The following is a 19,852-nucleotide window of genomic DNA, read 5'->3' as shown; positions in this document are numbered from 1 at the left end:
CATTATCAAACACAAAACAAGATTATCAAAACCCGTGTAGCCATTACAATACCCAAAAAAAGAAGTTTAAACTCATTTGATCCAATCATACATATTGTCAGTACAATTCAATTGTTATATGGAAACCATTGCCAAGAATCACAACCCAATCCAAAAAGATAACTCGATCTACGAAGAGACACTGCTGGAAATGAGAGTTTTAGCAGCGTTTAAGGTCACAAAAACGCCATCAAAACCTTTTGTGACGTTTAGCACCAAACATCGAAGATGCGGCTGTCGCTATAACTTTGTGACGCTTTAGAAACGTCGCTATATTACTATAGACGGTGTTTTCTAAAAACGCCGCTAAAAGTTATATTTAGCGACGTTTTTAAAATGCCATCTTATCTCTTTTCGCCAAAGAAAAATCCAATTGTTTAGCGACGTTTTTAGAAACGTCGTGATAGCCTTTTTTTAAAAAAAAAAAATTTATGCTGATTTTATGTTATTGACCTAAAAAAATACCAATAATAAAACTAAAAATTAGCACTAATATGAAATAATAATTCCCATTCACATAGTAAAATCTTATCAAATGATAGTCCACAATCATTGTGCAAAAAAAAACATATTCATACAAATCATTTGAACAACATTAAGGAGTCACCAAAATATGATGCCCCTCTATTTGAGACAAAATAGGAATCTGGGCATTTAAGCCAACTTGATATTCATATTCTCATTCACAATAACCACATTCACATACAAATCCTTTTCCTACCATATCAACCTAGTTCACCAAAATAGGATGCCCCTTTTTGCAGTGTCATGCGCCTCTGCAATTACATTGGGAATATGAGTTTTGTTGACTTGTAATCTAGCCTCTTCATCTTTGTCTCCAATGCACTTTTTCCATTTATCTCTGTTGTTCCCTGAACTTAAAAACATGTATACAATTGGGGGGGGGGAGAGAGAGAGAAGTTGATATCAATAATCATAAACAATAGAAAACAATTATCCATAAACAGTTAATTCTCAACAAAAGACTAATTCTCAATAGGTAATTATAACAGTGAAATGGAAATATAAGCTACAGAGACTAATTCTCAACAAAAGAAAATTTCATAAAGAAAACAATCATCAATCCATATTGATATCAGTAATCATAAAGTTCAACATAAAACATATATCCATATATCCATCACCCAATAGGACATTAAGCTAGCAAGTTTGCAATAGCATATCTCATTCCAATTTTGCACCCACTTAATTCCAAGTACGTCAAATTCAAGACTCAAATCTGCATATATATATATATATATATCAGCCATTTCTAATAATGCTTCCTTTCCTGATACTATTGCTATGCACAGTACTATTGTCTATCCACCAAACAATTCACCATCTCCCTCACAAGGCAGTAACAAAAGTGCTGCAATGTCCAAGTCTAACGATTTTTTTAATTGAGAGATAGATTTAAGAGATATTAAATGATAGCCGAAGAGATATCTATGAAATTAACCCAAAATATTATGTTCTAATAGAGTGATTTGATGATAGAGACAGAGAGTAAGGTGTATTTCCAAATAGGCTAGTCAAAAGGAAGAAGAAGACAAATAAAAAGAGTCCTTTATGTGTATTTAAAAAGCAATCAAATTTAGATTTCAGATTAACATAATACAAATGAAGTAGTACAAACCAATTAGGGGATACTAGAGCCAAAGTTCTAGTAGTTGTGACAGATTTGCGCAGATAAGGTTTTCCTATGCAAGGCTTAGGCTCATATAGTATAGTAGTAAAAAAGGCTTGGCATTATAAAGGTGAACATAAACTTTTGACATGCACATATACTTTTTAAATTAGCATTGAAGATAACATCTCATAATCTTTTAAAAATTAAACACCTGTTTTAACAAGATTTTAGCTTCCAAAAAGTAAATTTTATTTCTTCTCTCCCACACACCTGTAGAGGGATTTTGGGAAAGGAAGAAAGAGAAGAAAAGAAAAGGACAGTACCCATGAAACCAAAACATAGGTATACACATAGAACTCATTGTGGTAGCATATACAAATAAACTTACTATGAAGCATACATTTTGGTAGCTCGGTGAACCCATTTCAATCACTTATTACAATGATTTGGAGGATTAGCAGAAACCAAGATTTTGTACCTGAAGTTTGCCAAGGTGCCATGCTCCAGAAATGCACACCACCTCAAGCGTTTTGTCATGCATGGACTGAAGATTGAAATCATCATCATGCTTATAATCATTTTGCCAAAGATCAACTCCACCCATATAGCTGCCTATGTTGAGCACAATTAAACCCTTAGCATCTTGGAGGAAAAGTTAAAAGGAAAAAATTTAAAAATAGTCCAATTGAAAAGGAAACCAGAACAGTAAAGAAAGAATACCTCTGTTGCAAGGGTGCTAATGGTTGTATCATTCACATCCCTCAGCAAGTGCTCAACCCGGTTGAATAAAGAAGATAGTAGAAATTAAAGTTGAAGCTGATACAAAAACAAGATAATATGCACATATATCATATATGTGAATTTTTTAGAGGCACTAAGTAAGTTGGCAACTTGGCATCTTCTTTAAAATCAACAAAGAACGAGAGAAGACGCTGAGAAAAAAGAAAAAGAAGATGCAGGAGAGAGAGAGAGAGAGAGATGTAGCATCTATTTCAGGTTTCTATCCTAAGTGGCATACCAATTTCCTTAATTTCATGAGCGTCAATTTCTGAAAGCACATGCACAAATACCTTCTGGCTTTTCTGAGTAGCATTCTGCAAACATATCCAATTGTCTTCATAAATGTACATTTCTATAGAAATCATGACTTATAATGAACTATTAGCTTTGAAACTTCAAAACAATTCATAAAATACACAGCCCAGTGCAATCATTACTACATATTATGAGGAAGAACACTATCAATTGATTAGAGAACATAGTTGCCAGAAAATGGATATAAGAGCATGCCTGGAGATTCAGTATGACTTGGCGAAAATTGCAACTTCCTCTGCTGGATTGCCCGTCATCAAGCATGTCTTACTTCTGCCTTCGGGCTGCTCAAAAGGAAAACACCGAATTGTTGCCCCTGTTTCTTCTTTCACCCTCAACTCATCTTTGTCACTGTGCCACCAAATGTGTAGTGATCTTAGAAGTACACAATTGCATTATGATAAACATAAACATTAACCCTAAAAACCAAACCAAACAAGCTTTGTGCTCATGTGGGGTCCCCTACATTGAATTCATTTTTGTCATTCTGCTCTATCACCATATTGGTATTTCATGTTCATAAGGATCTGACAGATTTTTACATGTTGTCTGTGTAAAAGACACTAAGCACACCAACCTATAAACCCCATATATACATGGTCGAAAAAATAACAGGCAAATAAACAAACAATTACCTTGCAGACCACGGACCCCTTGCCCATTTCCCCTGACTAATTGCATCTTTCAACTCATTATATGAGTTCACATCCACAATGTTACTGCAGAAGAATTATAAATGTGTTAAGGGTATTATCTGGACAATATACCAAAATTCAACAGATACAAAGCAAGGAAAACAAACTATCAAACACAGCAGAAAGGCAAGGATTTGGTGAACAAATTCAAATGACTGAAAGATGGGAAGCAAGAATACAAACTGTCCAATACAAAGAAGAGAGGCAAGCAGTCAGTGTACCATGCTTAAGGAAACACAATTTTGACTTCAAAACTCGTATGTGCTGACTACATATATCCATTATGTAATCAAGCAAGTATATGATCCAATCTAACTAGATCTAAAGCTAGCAATATCTTCAAGTTTACAAGTAAGCATAAAGATTCTAACATAACACTTGAGGTATTTAAAATTTGTTAAAGCAGGAAAAGAAAAAAAGAAAAAAGATAAATGGACATTATGTGAAAACAACAAATAGAGAAATATACAAATTATGACTTAAAAGGAGAAGAAAGAGGAAGCCACCTTATTGGTAGACAGAAAGTATTAGAATACCTTGCTGAAGTACCGGTGAAGCAGGATCTCCTTTAGCAAACCAGACATGCCATAAAAATATAATAAACTTGACATCACCTAGAGATTAGATGTAAAATGGATTTAGTACTAGAAACCTTCACCTGGATTTTTTTACAGCAATAGACTTCCCTAATAGTGGAAAAATGTTTGGGTAAAGCATGCTTCCACTCCACACATTTTCACATGAAGATTGGGTTTTTATGTATTGTATTTGGTGCGACGTATGATTTGCTTGTTATTGAAAGTTATAGTCAATAAAAATCCTAGAAATGAGCCCATGATGAGCAAGACTCTAAACCATTTACAGCTAAGAAGGGAACACTGCCAAGATCAACCCCACCCTAGTTGAAACCCAAAGGCCCTCAACATAGCCATAACAATGATGCAAATTGCAATAGGCCATTTTTAAAAATATTATTTATATGTAGGAAAAAGAAAAATTGGTAAGAGGGTAACAGGGGAAAGGGAAGTAGTTTTAACAAAACGACTCGAACCGGACATCACACTTGATATAATTAAAAAAAAAAAAAAACACCTTATCCATTAGACGAACAATTATAGATCATTTATAATTACCATTTGCTTACACGTTCTTTCATGCCAATTTGTATCTATGCTCTAGAAATATTTTCTCCAAATTCTTCCCTAGGGTGCAGCCTAACTTCCTCTCATAGATGTTTAAAATAAAAATTAAAATAAAAAACTAATTTATGAAAATTCAAATTTAATCTTGTCCAAAACAATCATCTTTTCCCCAAATTAAGATAAAAATCCAGTCCAACTGGTGGTGAGAGAACCTAGTAGGCAATAGGATTGCCACCACTGTAAATGGACAAATATGAACAGGGATATTAGAACAGGGAGGGGAGGGGCTAAAATCACATTCCATTATGATGTGAGGGCCTACATGTATGGGGGCTATACTGTCATTGGAATTATAGATTGAGCATTTAAACTTCTTCCTCCAATTTTTTTTTTTAATTTTTAATTTTTATTTTTAAATTGTTGCTGGGGCAAATGGGATGTTGAGGGAGTTACCTTAGCTCGGTGGCCTAATGTTTCACAAAAAAAAATATATATATATATTAAAAATTCTTTTTGTCCAAAGTCCCAATTGTTCAAAAACTAGAAAGATAAGCTCAAATTTTGATTTTTTTAGATAAAGTCTCAAAAAATCATGGGCTGCTAGCCTGCTACCATCTGTAACTTCCTATTGTAATTTCAAAATTAACCAAATTTGTTATGCAAATGCAGAAGGTGAAATCACATTAGCAGTTACATAAGCAAATAATCAACATGAAACAATCTCTAGGGGAAGTGATATGGAAGGGGCTAGTTTGGAGCTTTGGTATATAATCTATATTTTCATTTTCTTTCTTTCTTCCGAATTGGAAATTCCTACAGAAGACAAAACCCAAAAGTTGTGACTTATTAGTGAGACATAGGTTGAAAAGAAAAGAATAAAGTCTCCTATTTTAGATGATCCGCATTCCCCAAAACACAATTATAGTACATTGAAAATGCTGTCAAGTAAAGAGCAAACATATATTTGATTCTAACACTAGCAATAACAAAATCAAGAAACAGGACTTGATCTGTTTTGCTTATTATTCATCCTTGTCAGAGGCATAATAAAGTAAACATAATATTTATTCTAAAAGGAGATTAAACAACAAACCATTTCTTGATTTCAATCTTTTAAGCCATAAAAAGTAATGACACTTAACAGGAAGAGCATGGGATCTAATATAAAAAATTATATTGACAAATAAACTAATTAAATAATGATTGCAACTGCTAATCAATGAAAAGTTTAATTGATTAATAAAGTAACAGTCATGCTGTGTTAAAATAAAAATGAATATATATATATATAAGAAAATGAAAGGTATCCCTAAAGTCTCTAGATGATTGAGAGCATTTTCCAATGACGATAAGTGCTCAGAAGAAACGACAAAAGTTGGTGAAAATAGATAAAACTCTGCTGCCACATTCTGATTACAAATAACAAAAAAATAATTCAAAAACATTAACATTAACATACACTACTAATCAAAAACATAAATAATAATAAAAAAAATCCTAAATAACTACAGATCTGAACAAAAACTTACAGAGAGAGATCTGAGCGAAAACTTATTGATCTGAACGAAAGCAATCAATCGATCAAATTCAGAGAGAGAGAGTGTGTGTTCAATATCGATCAATAGACTAAAAATCAATCGATCGATCGATCGGTCTGTGTTCTCTTTAACATAAATTAGTGTGTATATATATATATATCACATAGATCAAAGATCGTAGATACAGATCTGTGTTCGTATATAAACAAAATCAAAAAAATCAGAGAATGAGACTCACAAAATTAATCTTCAAATCGGACTGATCGAGAGCTTTGAGCCAAGATGGAGAGAGGTGGATAGAGAGATCGTAAATCAGAGCCTACGATGCTCGATCTAGTTTCACCATAAGAAAGAGAAGAGTGATGAAGAGATAGAACCCTAGATCTATCTTGGGACTCTGAGAAATGAACAAAATGAAAAAAACGTGGGCCTTAAAAAAGGGGATATATGTTAGGAAGTAGGACGCGTGTTTTTTAAAATGAGTTGTCTGCAAAGTATTTTAAAAATCTTTGAAACGGCGTTTTTTGAAAAAACGCCATAACAAAAACGTGGTTATAGGCCAATTTTCTTGTAGTGAGATGGCACTTGTGCATATTTACATGTGTGCAAATCTAAGAAATGGCATGCAGTTCTGCGTATTTAATGCCCAATTTGATGTTGGCGAGCCTCTTCTAGTGCTCCTTCAACAAGCTCTTTGATTCATACTCTTTATCTTCTTGCATACCATTTCTCTTCAACCTGCTTTCACAAAACATATAATGACCAAATATTGTTTTGATCACTCGTCTTTTGAAAATCTAGTTCGAAGACATGCATTTAATAAGAAAAAAAAATAACAAAAGAAAAGTCTAGTCACTCATCACTATTACTCCTTTTTTTTACTAAATAAAAGTGCCAGGAAAAAAATTCAAATAAGAAAAAGCAAACCAAAGAAGAAATGAAATAAGATTCAATGAATAAAATTCAACAAATGCTTCTCCAAATTAAACTCAGGAGTCAAAACTCCATTCTACATCACTTGTGAGTCAAGATTTCACACTTGAACTTAAAAAAAAGCTATTTTTTATTTGTTTCTTGGGTGATGGAGCCAAGGTTGATATACTAATTTGTATGCAAACAATTAAACAAAAGCTAAATTTGTTCAATAAGGATTGAGAATATGTAAATTTTATACGAAAGGAAATTACAACAATAGTTAAAATTTCAAGTTGACCGGGTTCCTTACCCCCAACTCTCCCATACTTCCAATCCATTTCGTCCATGTATACAAGAGACTAATCAATAATAAGTAACACAATTGGTGGATGGAATATTTTAGTGTATATAGTAGACTAACCAATAAGCTAGCTTCTGATACACATGTTTGACAAATTAATAATAAAAAATATTGCTAAATGTTAAAGTTGGGATGCAAAATACAATTTTCTATGTGGAATCAATTTAGAATTAAAGTAATAAACTTTAAGCATTTGGGAAGAAATAAAACCAATAAATGTTATTTTTCTTAGCAATTATAGCGATCCCGGGTTTACCCTTGTTGTACAGTGATCCGGACATGTGTCCGTGGATGTTGGTAGTTGTTTATTATCTTGTTTGCATCCTCTTTACTGGTATATTGAGTTATAGGACGTGTTGGGCAGGTTTGTTTCAGGTTGGTTGTGTTTGGGAGCCTAGTGTTGCTGCCCAGATTTTTGGACCTTCGCTCGAGCGAGGAGTTGGTCGCTCGAGCGAGAGTTGAGTTCGTGTCTGGTGGGTCGATCCAGAGTGGCTTCGCTCGAGCAAGTGATGGCGTCTGGTTCTGGACCTGAGAGTTGTATTTTTTGGCTCGAGCGAGCTTTTCTTGGCTCGAGCGGTCTGGTTTGTTCTTCGCTCGAGCGAGAGGTCTGTCGTTCGAGCGTGCTTCTAGTTGCAGACCTGAGGGTTTGAGTTGTTGGCTCGAGCGAGCATTCTTTCGCTTGAGCGCACTTTTGAGTTTTTGGCTCAAGCGAGAACTTCTTGGCTCGAGCGAGAGTTTTCTGTGTCTGGTCGCTCGAGCGATCAAGTCTTCGCTCGAGCGAGCGTGTTTTATATCAGCGGACAGTAGCGTTTTTGAACATCACTTTTTCACTTTCTTTTTCTTTCAAACCCTAGATCCGAGACTCTCTCTCTCTAAACTTACATTCTCTCTAAGAATTGATCTCTCTAGAGTGTGAATCTAGCCTAGGGCCTTTGTTAAAAAGATAGAGGGCGTTGAGAGCTTCGACTTAATCTGAAAAAGTTTGGATTTGGAGCACGTTGATCTTCGAGTCTTCATCTCCTTTTTGGCTTAAACTTCGAGGTAGGGATATCCTACTCCTCTCTATAGATTTTGTCTTTAAATTTTAGTATTTTGAGATGTTGGGGTTGGTTTGGTAATTTGGTGAAAGTTTGGGGCTTTTGTGTTATTTTACAAAAGTTGGGGTTTTATTCATAATAAACCTAGATGCATGTTTGGCATAGAGAAATGGAATAAATGTTAAATCATTGATGAAAATGGGACCTAAGGGTTGAAATGTTAATTATGGGAATTGACCTAATTACATTGTTTAATTAATTGGGATAATTAATTGTGAGGAATGAGGAAATGAAATGTTGATTGAATATCCATTTGTGCATTTATTTTCTGTTTAGAAATAACTGCTTTGGGCTATCGGTGGAGGATAGTCGTGATTGTTGTAGACAATGCATGATGATTAAGCAAACGGAAACTAATCAATGGAATGTGTCATGGAATTTGACGGTTGATAGAATACATTAACTGTATGTAATGAGTGATTGTATGTAGAACCAATGTGTTTGTATACGTTATGTGTAGAGGAGGAGATGGGGGATGTACTCCGCGGTTTAGGGGAAGATGGGGGATGTACCTCTAAACCGGATAGTGTTGGGAGAAGATAGGGGATGAACTCCGTAGATACAGCTCATATGCTTGTCTAGAGAAGTGAAAATAGAGCTCATATGCTTATCTTTGTGAAGTGTGGATAGAGCTTATATGCTTATCTGTGAATGTGGGATATTGTTGTTATACATATCTGTTGAGAATGTGGATACAGCTTATATGCTTGTCTGTGAATGTGGGATATAGTTTTTATACTTATCTGTTGAAAAAGGGAAAATCAAAAGTAACTTGGACTCTTAAGTCGTATGACATAAAATGTGATTTATGTGGATGTATCAGTATTGGCCATCTATCAATTACTAATCTTTTAGTCATTGTTCATGGTTGGTTTAGTGTGTTTCTACTGGGCTGTGGCTCACCCTATATGGGAATATCATTTTCAGGTACAGGTAGTATGCCACCTCCAAGGACATAGCTTGGGAGGCTAGAGGCGGACATACTTTTGTCGTTTTGTTTTTGATGTATTACATGTAAATTCAAGCCAAGGGCTTAATGTGTAAATGAGTTAGTACTCTTTTTGTTGTAACCAAGTGTTAACTTGGAAAGCTGTAAGCCCTTAGGGCATTTGCTTTTGTTGTTAACATGTAATACTTATGTAATGGAATTCTGATAAATGGAAGAATGTGGAACTTTTACATATCAATGCATGTCTTATTTGTTGGGTTTAATGTTATTATTTTGAGGGCGTTACAGCAATACCTATTAAATTAAATTGATGAGGTCCGGTAATGCTCTATAGCAACAAAAATCAATGTGGTTGTTGTGTACCTAATGGGTGATGATACATAGTTGTGTTTCTTATGAAACATACAATTGCAGGGAGAAGCTAATCGAAAAAAAGCATTCAAACCTCATATCCATAAAGATAACCCAAAGCATCATGATTCATGAACTTTCAAAGGGTATTACCTAGATTTTCACGTGTTACTTAATCAATAGCAACAGTTTAATAACATCAAAGACAATTCTACATTATTCGTTCACATTGCAACTACTATAAAATTCACCAAAGCCCCATTAAAAAAAAAGAAAAAAGAAAAAAAAGAAAAGAATTTAAATAAATTCTCTCACTAAGAACCCCAGGATGGCCTTGAGCACAACCAGAAGAATTTAGCCTATACACTAAAGATTTAGAGGAACTGAGAATAACCACCAACATAGAGGAGCTAACACAATGGAGCCATATAATCTTTAAGCAATTCTAGAATATATGTACATCTACCTGCCATTATTGAGCCAATAGAGGAACTAACTTGTGAATGACCCATATTCAATTGCAGGGAAAAGGTTTGTGAATGACAATTTGATATAATTAATTTATATATAAAAAAATCAGATATAATTAAAATAGCAAATGGAATAAAAAAATCTACCTCAATATCTTACCATATTGTGACCAGAAGTAACTGGATGAATTTCCTGCAAGAGACTGTCTTTAATTTTAAAAGCATTTAGTTTAGTGTTCAGTTTTAGAGTAAAACCACAACTAAATTTTAGAATCCAAAACTTGTATACAAAAAAATAAAAAATAACAAAATAAAAAAAAATAGAAGCCAAGTATGAAGGAGAAGATTAAGATTAGGTATAGGAAAACACACCACCAACCTTGGCCAACTATTATGTTTGCTCTATAATACCTCTTTAAAATCAGTAACTCTCTTTGGTAGCTTCCTTTGATATTCTAAATCAAGAGTTCAAAACTCAAATCTAAAGGTATGTGATAAAACAAAGTAGACAAACACATTTGAGCAAAAGAAAGTACTATTTAAGTACTATATATATTTTCTGTTAGGCTTATTGTTTCTAGGGTAATTCTTTTAGTGAATAAACATAATGCCCGAGTCAAGTTTCCTCATTGAATCTTAAGAGGACATATTTTTTTTTTCCATTCATAGTCGTATGAGTTGGCAAAAGCCAGGAGTACTTTGGCAAGAGAGGTCTTGAATCACAAACCCACCTAACCTTGTACTTACCCACCTTGCTAGTATGTGTCCATACATGCAAGATAGAATAACTATAGAACTCTTGAACAAAAATACTGGGCCTGGTGTGTGTTTATGTCAAGGGGTACTACGACATTCTTATCTCTATCATCAACATGGAAACATGGGACAATGGAAAACTTAAAGCACCCATACAAATTTTAAAGCAAATATAAGCTTAGAAAAGCCATCCATTTAAAAAGAAAGTTTTAAATTAAAATTAGCTCCCATGGAACACTTTCATATGGCAAGCCATGATGAACAACCTTCAATTGCGAGAGAGAGAGAGAGAGAGAAAACTATACCAAAGTGAATAAGATTATGACAAACATAGCAGCTAAGGAAAAATTATATGTTCACCGTTAAAAAGTAAACAAAAACAATAGTACCTATCAATTTGTTTTCTTCTTAAAAAGTAACTAGCACAACAATGTATGTCTTTTTTTTCTCTAGAAAGATAGTTATTAAGTAACAAAATATATAAATAAAGTACGATTAGAATGTACCATACAACATTGATTGCTTGGAGATTTCGGGAAATCCAGAAGGCACATTTCAAAAAAAGGCCATATGCTTTCAACGTTCAATGCATACAAAATACTATTTTAAAATGGAATCCAAAAGGCTTTGACTAAAAATTAAAATAAAACATTTCTACAACTTACACTAGAATGTTGAATTGGAGCACAAATTCCCATTAGTCCACATCCAAGATGCTCTATACCATCTTCAAATAATTGGACTATGTTATAAGTCAATTTTTACCTTGTTCTTTCAATAATCAAACAATAGCAACATGTTTTCTGTAAGAAAAAAGTACAAAATCTGCAATAGCACAAATGAATAGAATATGCAAGTGATGCAGACATATTTTCCAAAACCATAATTAAATTTTTTTCTTCTTGCCATACCTATTGAAAGGTTTTAATTTGCAATTGCAATCACTGCCAAACTTCCAAAGCATGGGTAAGTTCTGTCAATGGCATAGTGGCATAATTGATGAGTCATAGGTACTAACATTTCAATAAGAATAGTTGAAAACAAAAGAAATAACAAATGGCATACTACCACAAAAGTTGCTATTTAAAAGCAACTTTAACTTAGAAGTCAAGAGAGAAGGTCAAATAATGTTTCCCTGAAGAGTAGGTAACACAAAACCATTTACTATGGGCTATTAGTCTTGGGTCCTCCAGGTACCACTCCTCATTTCCCCATTATGCTACCTAATTAGACACTGCAGATTCACTGTAAATCTAAAATTGGTAAAAAAAAAATTAATACAAGAGATATAATTACTAATTTATTAAATATATGATTTCAAGGTCTAAAGATTGATACAAAAAATCAAGAAAACTAATGGGTATAAGGGTAGATTATATGTATGCATATATACATACCTATATGCATATGATATGCTATCTCTATGTGTGTATATATATATAAACAATGCCCAAATAGTACACATTAACATGTGTTGGGGAAGGAAAAGATTGGATACACACCTAACCTTTGACATAGTACACAGAGTGGCTACCTCGAGACTTAAACTCACAACTTCAAAGTTATTAGGCTAAGATTTTTACCATTGAACCAATGGTCACCCCTGTGTGTGTGCGCGCGCATACATATATATATATATATATATATATATATGTATATCTTAAATATACAAATATGAGAAAGTAACATTTCTCATAGGAAAGTAAGTTTCCAGTAAACCAAAAAATGGGTAAACAAGAAGTATTATCATTGAATCTGTAAACAATGTTCAAGATTATCATTATCAAAGGGTTCAATAAAATCACAATACACATACACACAACGAAATGATTTGCTAGATAATAATTTTTGAAGAATTCATCAAGAAAATTGGTTGCACCTGTCTTCAACTAGCCTAAGTTGAAAGAAAAGAATTCATCAAAAAAAAATTATTCATATTTTTTGGAAAATTTTGATAAAACTCTAATTTGAACAAGAGTGTTAAGATGAGTTGGGTTTTCCCATATCACACTAATCTTGCACACAACTTTCAAATCCAAAATTTCATATCAGGAAGTACTAAACAATCCAAGAAGGCTCTTTTGATTCCAACATATTAATCAGAAACTCAAACAAGGTCTACAATTTCTTACATATCTATTGGTTTTCATAACAAAATCATATGATCAAAACAAGACCCAAATAAATTATTCTATCAAACAGCACCATTCAAGCTCGATCCACAGATCATTTTAAGATAAGTAAATACACCAATTAGATTATATTATTTTATTATAAATTTTCTTTTACACATTATTATGTTAAAATTAGTGTTTGTTTAATATGTCTAGATTTTTTATTTTACTTGTGTCTAATAAAAATTTGGATCTGCCAAACTTTAAAAAAAAAAAAAAAAAAAAAAAACTAAAACTTAAAAGTAATTTTGTAGCTTAAAAACAGAGAAAATTTATTTTATATAAAAATTTACATTGTAAAAAAACTCGTTTAGATTTTTCTCTTTAGGTGCACTTTTAGATTTTCTCAAAAAAGCTTGAGCTGGGTCGCCTGTGTGTTTAATCAGCTTGTAGACGTATAATGCTATAGCAAAAAGAAAGCAATTAAACAAATGCCAATATGATTGAGAACCGATGTTAATTTTGAATGTGAACAAAACTTAATATCATCAGCTATTCACTTTTTAGGGTTAGGGTTTTGAAATCAAAGCCCTATCTTGGGTGGTTACAGATGTTAATTTTGACTGAGAACAAACCTTAATATTAGATATTCAATAAGGGTTAGGGTTTTGAAATCAAAGCCCCAATGGCACAGCTATCTTAAGTGGCTGTAAATAGGAACATACCTGACCTACAGAAGAGAGCTCTTGTAAATTTTCAATTCGACTAGAAGGGAAAATATTTGCTGACAAACCCATGGTGGAGATGGGAACAGAGTGATGGCTTGTGAAGAAGATTTCAACAACGGTGGCGTGGATCACCGACGGGGCTGGTGGTCTTTGGCCATCACGGAAGCTCCGGCTATGGTGGAAGAGAAGAGAAAGGTGAAGAGCAAGAGAGAGAGGCCAATCGTTCTTCGCTCGCTATGGTGGAAGAGAAGAGAAAGTTGAAGAATGGTGGCCCCGACGCTTGACCGTTGGACTTCGACAATCGCTGCAGCTTCGGCTATGGTGGAAGAGAGGAGGGAGGAGAAGATGAGCAAGAGCACGAACCAGAGCAAGAAAGGGAGGCAAATGACTTGGGACTCTTGGAATTCTGATTACTTTGCTTGTTTGGCAACCGGTTACACCGGTTGTCAATTCAAAATTAAATTATTAAACTAATTTAGTTATATGGTAGTTATGAGATAATAGGGTATATATAAATAACTAAATATAACTAAGTTATGAGTTAATATGAGAATAGTTATGATTTATATGATGTTAGTTATGATATCAAATCACATAATCTCATAACTGATGTATAGTACATCCAAATGTACCATAGCATCACCCTAGAGTATAGATGTTTGCCAACATTTTCAATTTTTAATAGAACATTCTCTGACAATAAACCAACTTTCTCGAGAGAGATCTTAAAATAACTATTCTTAAAATAATAACATTTCATTGGCCATATCAGTTTTTTTTAATTTTTTTTTTAAATTCAGAGAAGCTGTCTAACCCACAACTAAAGAACAAAACACATCATTCTGCAAATGGTAGATCTAATTTAATGACGTCGACGATGTTTCAACCTCCCCAAAAAAAAACCCACTTTACATAGAAATAAAAATAAAAAGTGTAATTGTCACTTTCCATAAGCAATTTTACACCAATTTAATGAAATAAAAACTGGGGCATTACAAGACAAACCAATATGCATTTTCCTTATCACTAAACAACAAATCTTTATCCAAATAATGGAACTATGCATTTCCACCAAGGAAGAAAAAAAAAAAAAGCAGAATAAAATTGCATGATAAAATAGTAACGAGAACTCCAACTAAAATATATAAACATCACACCACTATGCACAATGGAGCACTCAACAACAGATTATCAGTACATGAACATATAACCAAAATCTATAACAAAAACGCATCTAAACTCTATAACAAAATAGTAAGAGAATTGTACACTAAAAATAACATCCTCAGCTCTACCTCGACCACTCTCATAAAAAACCTCCATAACCCACAATTACATCCATGTTCACCATCTCAACTCCTCTTCATCATCCTCATCAAATCTCTCACTACTACCAAACTCAACCTCACAGATTCACCAATGGTGAACAGAAATACCATTCCACTCACCAAACCTCCCTCAACCCACCAACCCAACCCAAAACCATTGGATACTGTCTCAACCAACTGTGCCAAAACCACCAACGTCCCTTCACCCACCAACGGTTCGACTCAATTCCTCACCCAAAAACCATTCTTTGGAACATTGTTATGACGAGAGAGAGTAATAGAATAAGAGAGACAGAGGTGTGGGAGATAACTTATTTCGTTTGTAAATCCTAATTTATTTCTTTCTTCCCGAAAAGCCACTATTTAGGCGCCAATAAGAAACAAAAGGCGTATTTCTTTGAGGGGTTGGTTTGGCATAAACTAATTAATATAAAAAGTCAAAAAGTCACTATTCTATTTAAGTCACATCATCTTATTTAAATTACATCACCTCTCTAGCACATCACATCAAACCCAACCCATATAAGTCAATAAGTCAAAAAGTGCACTTTTTTAGAATATCCCAAACCAAAATGTTTGTTGGTCGCCAATTAATTTATCAATCCCTCCAAAAATAATTTAGGAATTCTTTCAAAATTGGAAATTCTCCCTCCAAAACTTTTAATTACAATTACTAACTAAAACATTTTTTTAGTCGTTGAAAATAAATTTTTGGCAACTAAACTTTTGGTCGCCAAAGATAAAAAGTAAATTTTTGTTTTCCATTCGATGACCAAAAAATTTTGTAGCCAAAACTAGCTATAGAGCGACTAAAACATTTTTTTTAGTCGTTGAAAATAAATTTTTGGGAACTAAACTTTTGATCGCCAAAAATGAAAAGGTAAATTTTTATTTTCCATTCGGCAACTAAAAAATTTTAGTAGTCAAAACTAGCTATACAGTGACTAAAACATTTTTTAGTCGTTGAAAATAAATTTTTGGCAACTAAACTTTTGGTCGCCAAAGACAAAAAGTAAATTTTTATTTTTCATTTTGCGACTAAAAAATTTTAGTAGCCAACACTAGCTATACAGCGAGTAAAACATTTTTTAGGTGCCAATTATGGCATTTTTAGAGACTAAGGCCTTGTTTGGTTTGTATTTGATAAACATGTTTTGAGATAAAAAGTACGAAAATTTGTTTGGTTTGGTTTTTTTTTAAAAGATGTTTTGAAATATTATTTTGAGAGAGAGTTTTGGAAAAAGTGATTGATTTGATGTGTATGAGAGAGAGATTTGTTTGGAAAATTTGTAAACCAAACAAGTTTTGGAAAAAAAATTTGAAAAAATTTGTTTGGTTTGATTACTTTTGAAAACTTATTTATAGAGAATTTTTCCCAAAATTTTTCGAGAAACACAAACCAAATAAGGCCTAAATTTTTTTTTAGTCGCCAATAATCAATATATCCCGATGAAAAAAATTAATAGCTAAATATTGTACTTTTTCCGACTAATATAATTTTTTGTCGCAAATTCCACAACATTTGATTACTAAGTTTTTTTAGTTGTCAAATTTAGTAGCCAAAAGTGCAATTTGTTGTAGTGTTAATTCATATGGTTATAATATTGGTAATGAATTTTTCTCAAATTATAATTCATTTTGGCTGCAAATATAATATTTAGAATCCTCAAATAAAAAAATACAGTTATAAAATAAAAATAGTAATAATAATAAATAAATAAATAAATAACTAAATGGATGCGATATAATCTATAATTAAATATGACATATTCGGATCGAATTCAAGTTGTGAACCAATCCATTTATATAGTTTGTTTGAAGAAATAGGTTAAAAGTTAATTTTTTTAGTTTTTTTTTTATAAAAATATATACAAAAAATAGAGATTTAATTTGATAAAAAAAATTAAAAAGTTAAAAAATTGACTTTTAGTGGAGTTCCAAGATAGAAGTCTATGTGGTTAGAGCATCTCCAACGGTTCACCTAATTTTTCACCAAACCAATAAGTCACCAAACCAACGGTTCACCTAAGTCAATAAGTCAAAAAGTGCACTTTTTTAGAATATCCCAAACCAAAATGTTTGTTGGTCGCCAATTAATTAATCAATCCCTCCAAAAATAATTTAGGAATTCTTTCAAAATTGGAAATTCTCCCTCCAAAACTTTTAATTACAATTACTAACTAAAACATTTTTTTAGTCGTTGAAAATAAATTTTTGGCAACTAAGCTTTTGGTCGCCAAAGATAAAAAGTAAATTTTTGTTTTCCATTCGACGACCAAAAAATTTTGTAGCCAAAACTAGCTATAGAGCGACTAAAACATTTTTTTTAGTCGTTGAAAATAAATTTTTGGCAACTATAGCGACCCCGGTCTTTTCCCATTTGATTATTGTATCTGGACTTAGGTTCAGTAGACTCTGTCATTGTATAATTGTTGTTGTTGTCCTTTATTTTCTCTTTTGGAGTTATAGGATGTGTTGGGCAGGTTTGTTTCAGGTTGGTTGGGTTTAGAAATCCAGTGTTGCTGCCCAGAATTTGACTCTTCGCTCGAGCGAGAAGTTCTTCGCTCGAGCGATCTCTTTGTTTTGGTTCTTCGCTCGAGCCAGGGTAGCTTCGATCGAGCGAGGGTTGCGTTTTGAGTTAGACCTGAGAGCTGAGGTTTTTGGCTCGAGCGAGCTTTTCTTCGCTCGAGCGAGTTAGTTCGTTCTTCGCTCGAGCGATAGTTCCTTAGCTCGAGCGTGTGTCTGATTGCAGACCTGAGGGTTTGAGTTCTTCGCTCGATCGAGTTTTCTTTCGCTCGAGCGAGCTTTTGTGTTGTTGGCTCGAGCAAGGCTCCCTTGGCTCGAGCGTAGATTTTCTGTGTCTGGTCACTTGAGCGACCAAGTCTTCGCTCGAGCGAGCCTGTCCAGCTTATATACGCAGCAGCGGGTTTTGATCAGTCTTTTTCATCTTCTTTTTGATCCCAAACCCTAGGTCCGACTTCTCTCTCTCCATACTCACCTTCTCTCTTAGATTTGATCCACTTAGGGTGTGTTTCTACCATAGATCCTTCATTAAAAAGATAGAGTGAGTCGAGGGCTTCCATTTAATCTGAACATTTGGCGATTTGGAGCACTTTGGTTTTTGGGTATTCACCTCTGTCTTCTCCATTTGGGTTGTTCTCTCCGAGGTAGGGATTTCCTACTCCATTTTATAAGTTTTGATCTAAGTTTTGGTATTTTGATATGTTGGGGATACTTTGGTAATTTTGGGAAAAACCCTAGTTGTAATATTAAATTAATTTGTATAATTAATTCATGGAATTGGGAAAAGAAGGTTAAATTCATGGGATTGGGGAATTCATTGATTAAATAGCGTAATTGGTTAATTTGAATCATTTGTCTATTGAATTGTTGACATAGTTATTTTCGGTTTAGAAATAACTGTTTTGGGCTATCGGTGGAGGATAGTCGTGATTGTTGTAGACATTGCGTGTGGATTAGGAATAACTGAAACTAATCACATTGGTTAAGTCATTAATTTTGATTATTGCATTGATACAGAAAATACGTGTATTGATTGAGCATTGCATTTGCATATATTGTTTTGTGTGGGAGGAGATAGGGGATGTACTCCACGGTTTAGGGAAAGATAGGGGATGGACCTCTAAACCGGATTTTGTTTGGGAGGAGATAGGGGATGGACTCCATTAGCATCACTTTTAAGTGTGCATATTTATATAGAAGTGTTTTTATTGATACAGCACTAAAATGTGTATCAAACTGGAAGTATGAAGTGTTTTGATTTGAGCTTGAGTCTCATTTGTTTGTTGATATTGGAGGAATGTGAATCTGATATACATAATTCATTGTGGTAAGTTTGGCCAGGTTCTGAGCCATGTTGATAAAGTTGGAAAGTAAAACGTGTCTTAGACAATAGTGTCATGAGACTGTAAAACGGAGTAATTGATTATCTTGGTTAACCATCTGTTGAATGCTATTGCTTTATTCCTTGCTTATATGTGGTTTAGTATATTTCTACTGGGCTGTGGCTCACCCTAGATGGGAACATCATTTTCAGGTTCAGGTGATAAGCTACCTCCAAGGACTTAGCTTGGAAGGGACTTGGATTTTGAAGACTATCTTTAGTTAATTGTCTTTATTTATTAGTACATGTAAACATCCAAACCTAGGGCTTTTCTTGTACTGAGTTAGAACTCATCTTTTGTATCCAAGTGTTGGCTTGGAAAGATGTAAGCCTGTAGGGCATTTTATTCGATGTTACATGTAAAGCTTTTATTTAGTAATACTCTGATGAATGAATTAATAAATTGTTTTCTTTAAATAATGCATGTCAATGATATATATATATATATATATAATGGGTTGATTTTGAGGGCGTTACAACTTGGTATCAGAGCGTACCGGGTTTGAATACTTTGGGTACATGGGAAGTGATTAGTATCACATTGGGTTCGTCTCGTTTGATAGAGACTTAGTGTAATGTTATATGCTTATGTGATAACATGTTTATGTGATTATGTGGGTATGGAATGTAGTTTCTAGGATGTTGATTGGACCCTTGAGTTTCTAGTAGTCTTGTTGGAAAGGCACTTGATCACTGCTGCTTCCAACCGGAACTATAGTAACGCATTGGGACTATCATTA

General features: G+C 33.6%; 1 long non-coding RNA gene across 3 annotated transcripts; it reads right to left on the bottom strand.

Annotated features, from left to right (window-relative positions):
* Nucleotides 1-553: 553 nt before the first annotated feature.
* Nucleotides 554-14,412, bottom strand: LOC114293520 (uncharacterized). 3 transcript variants are annotated; one of them, XR_014339704.1, is made up of 8 exons: nucleotides 13,878-14,412; nucleotides 6,378-6,877; nucleotides 3,966-4,073; nucleotides 3,400-3,483; nucleotides 2,963-3,115; nucleotides 2,393-2,766; nucleotides 2,151-2,284; nucleotides 554-916 (listed from the first exon to the last, which is right to left on the bottom strand). It is a non-coding gene; the product is annotated as an uncharacterized LOC114293520 (long non-coding RNA). The 3 variants fall into 3 exon arrangements; XR_014339703.1 differs by lacking the exon at nucleotides 13,878-14,412 and having other exon boundaries at nucleotides 6,378-7,636; XR_014339702.1 differs by lacking the exons at nucleotides 6,378-6,877; nucleotides 13,878-14,412 and having other exon boundaries at nucleotides 3,966-5,084.
* Between the last annotated feature and the right edge of the window lie 5,440 nt (nucleotides 14,413-19,852).

This window comes from Camellia sinensis, chromosome 9 (genome assembly GCF_055761805.1).
Source record: "Camellia sinensis isolate YWXY chromosome 9, ASM5576180v1, whole genome shotgun sequence".
NCBI lineage: Eukaryota > Viridiplantae > Streptophyta > Magnoliopsida > Ericales > Theaceae > Camellia > Camellia sinensis.
Note: the sequence above shows the minus strand (reverse complement) of the source record. Positions and strands in the feature narration are given on the sequence as shown.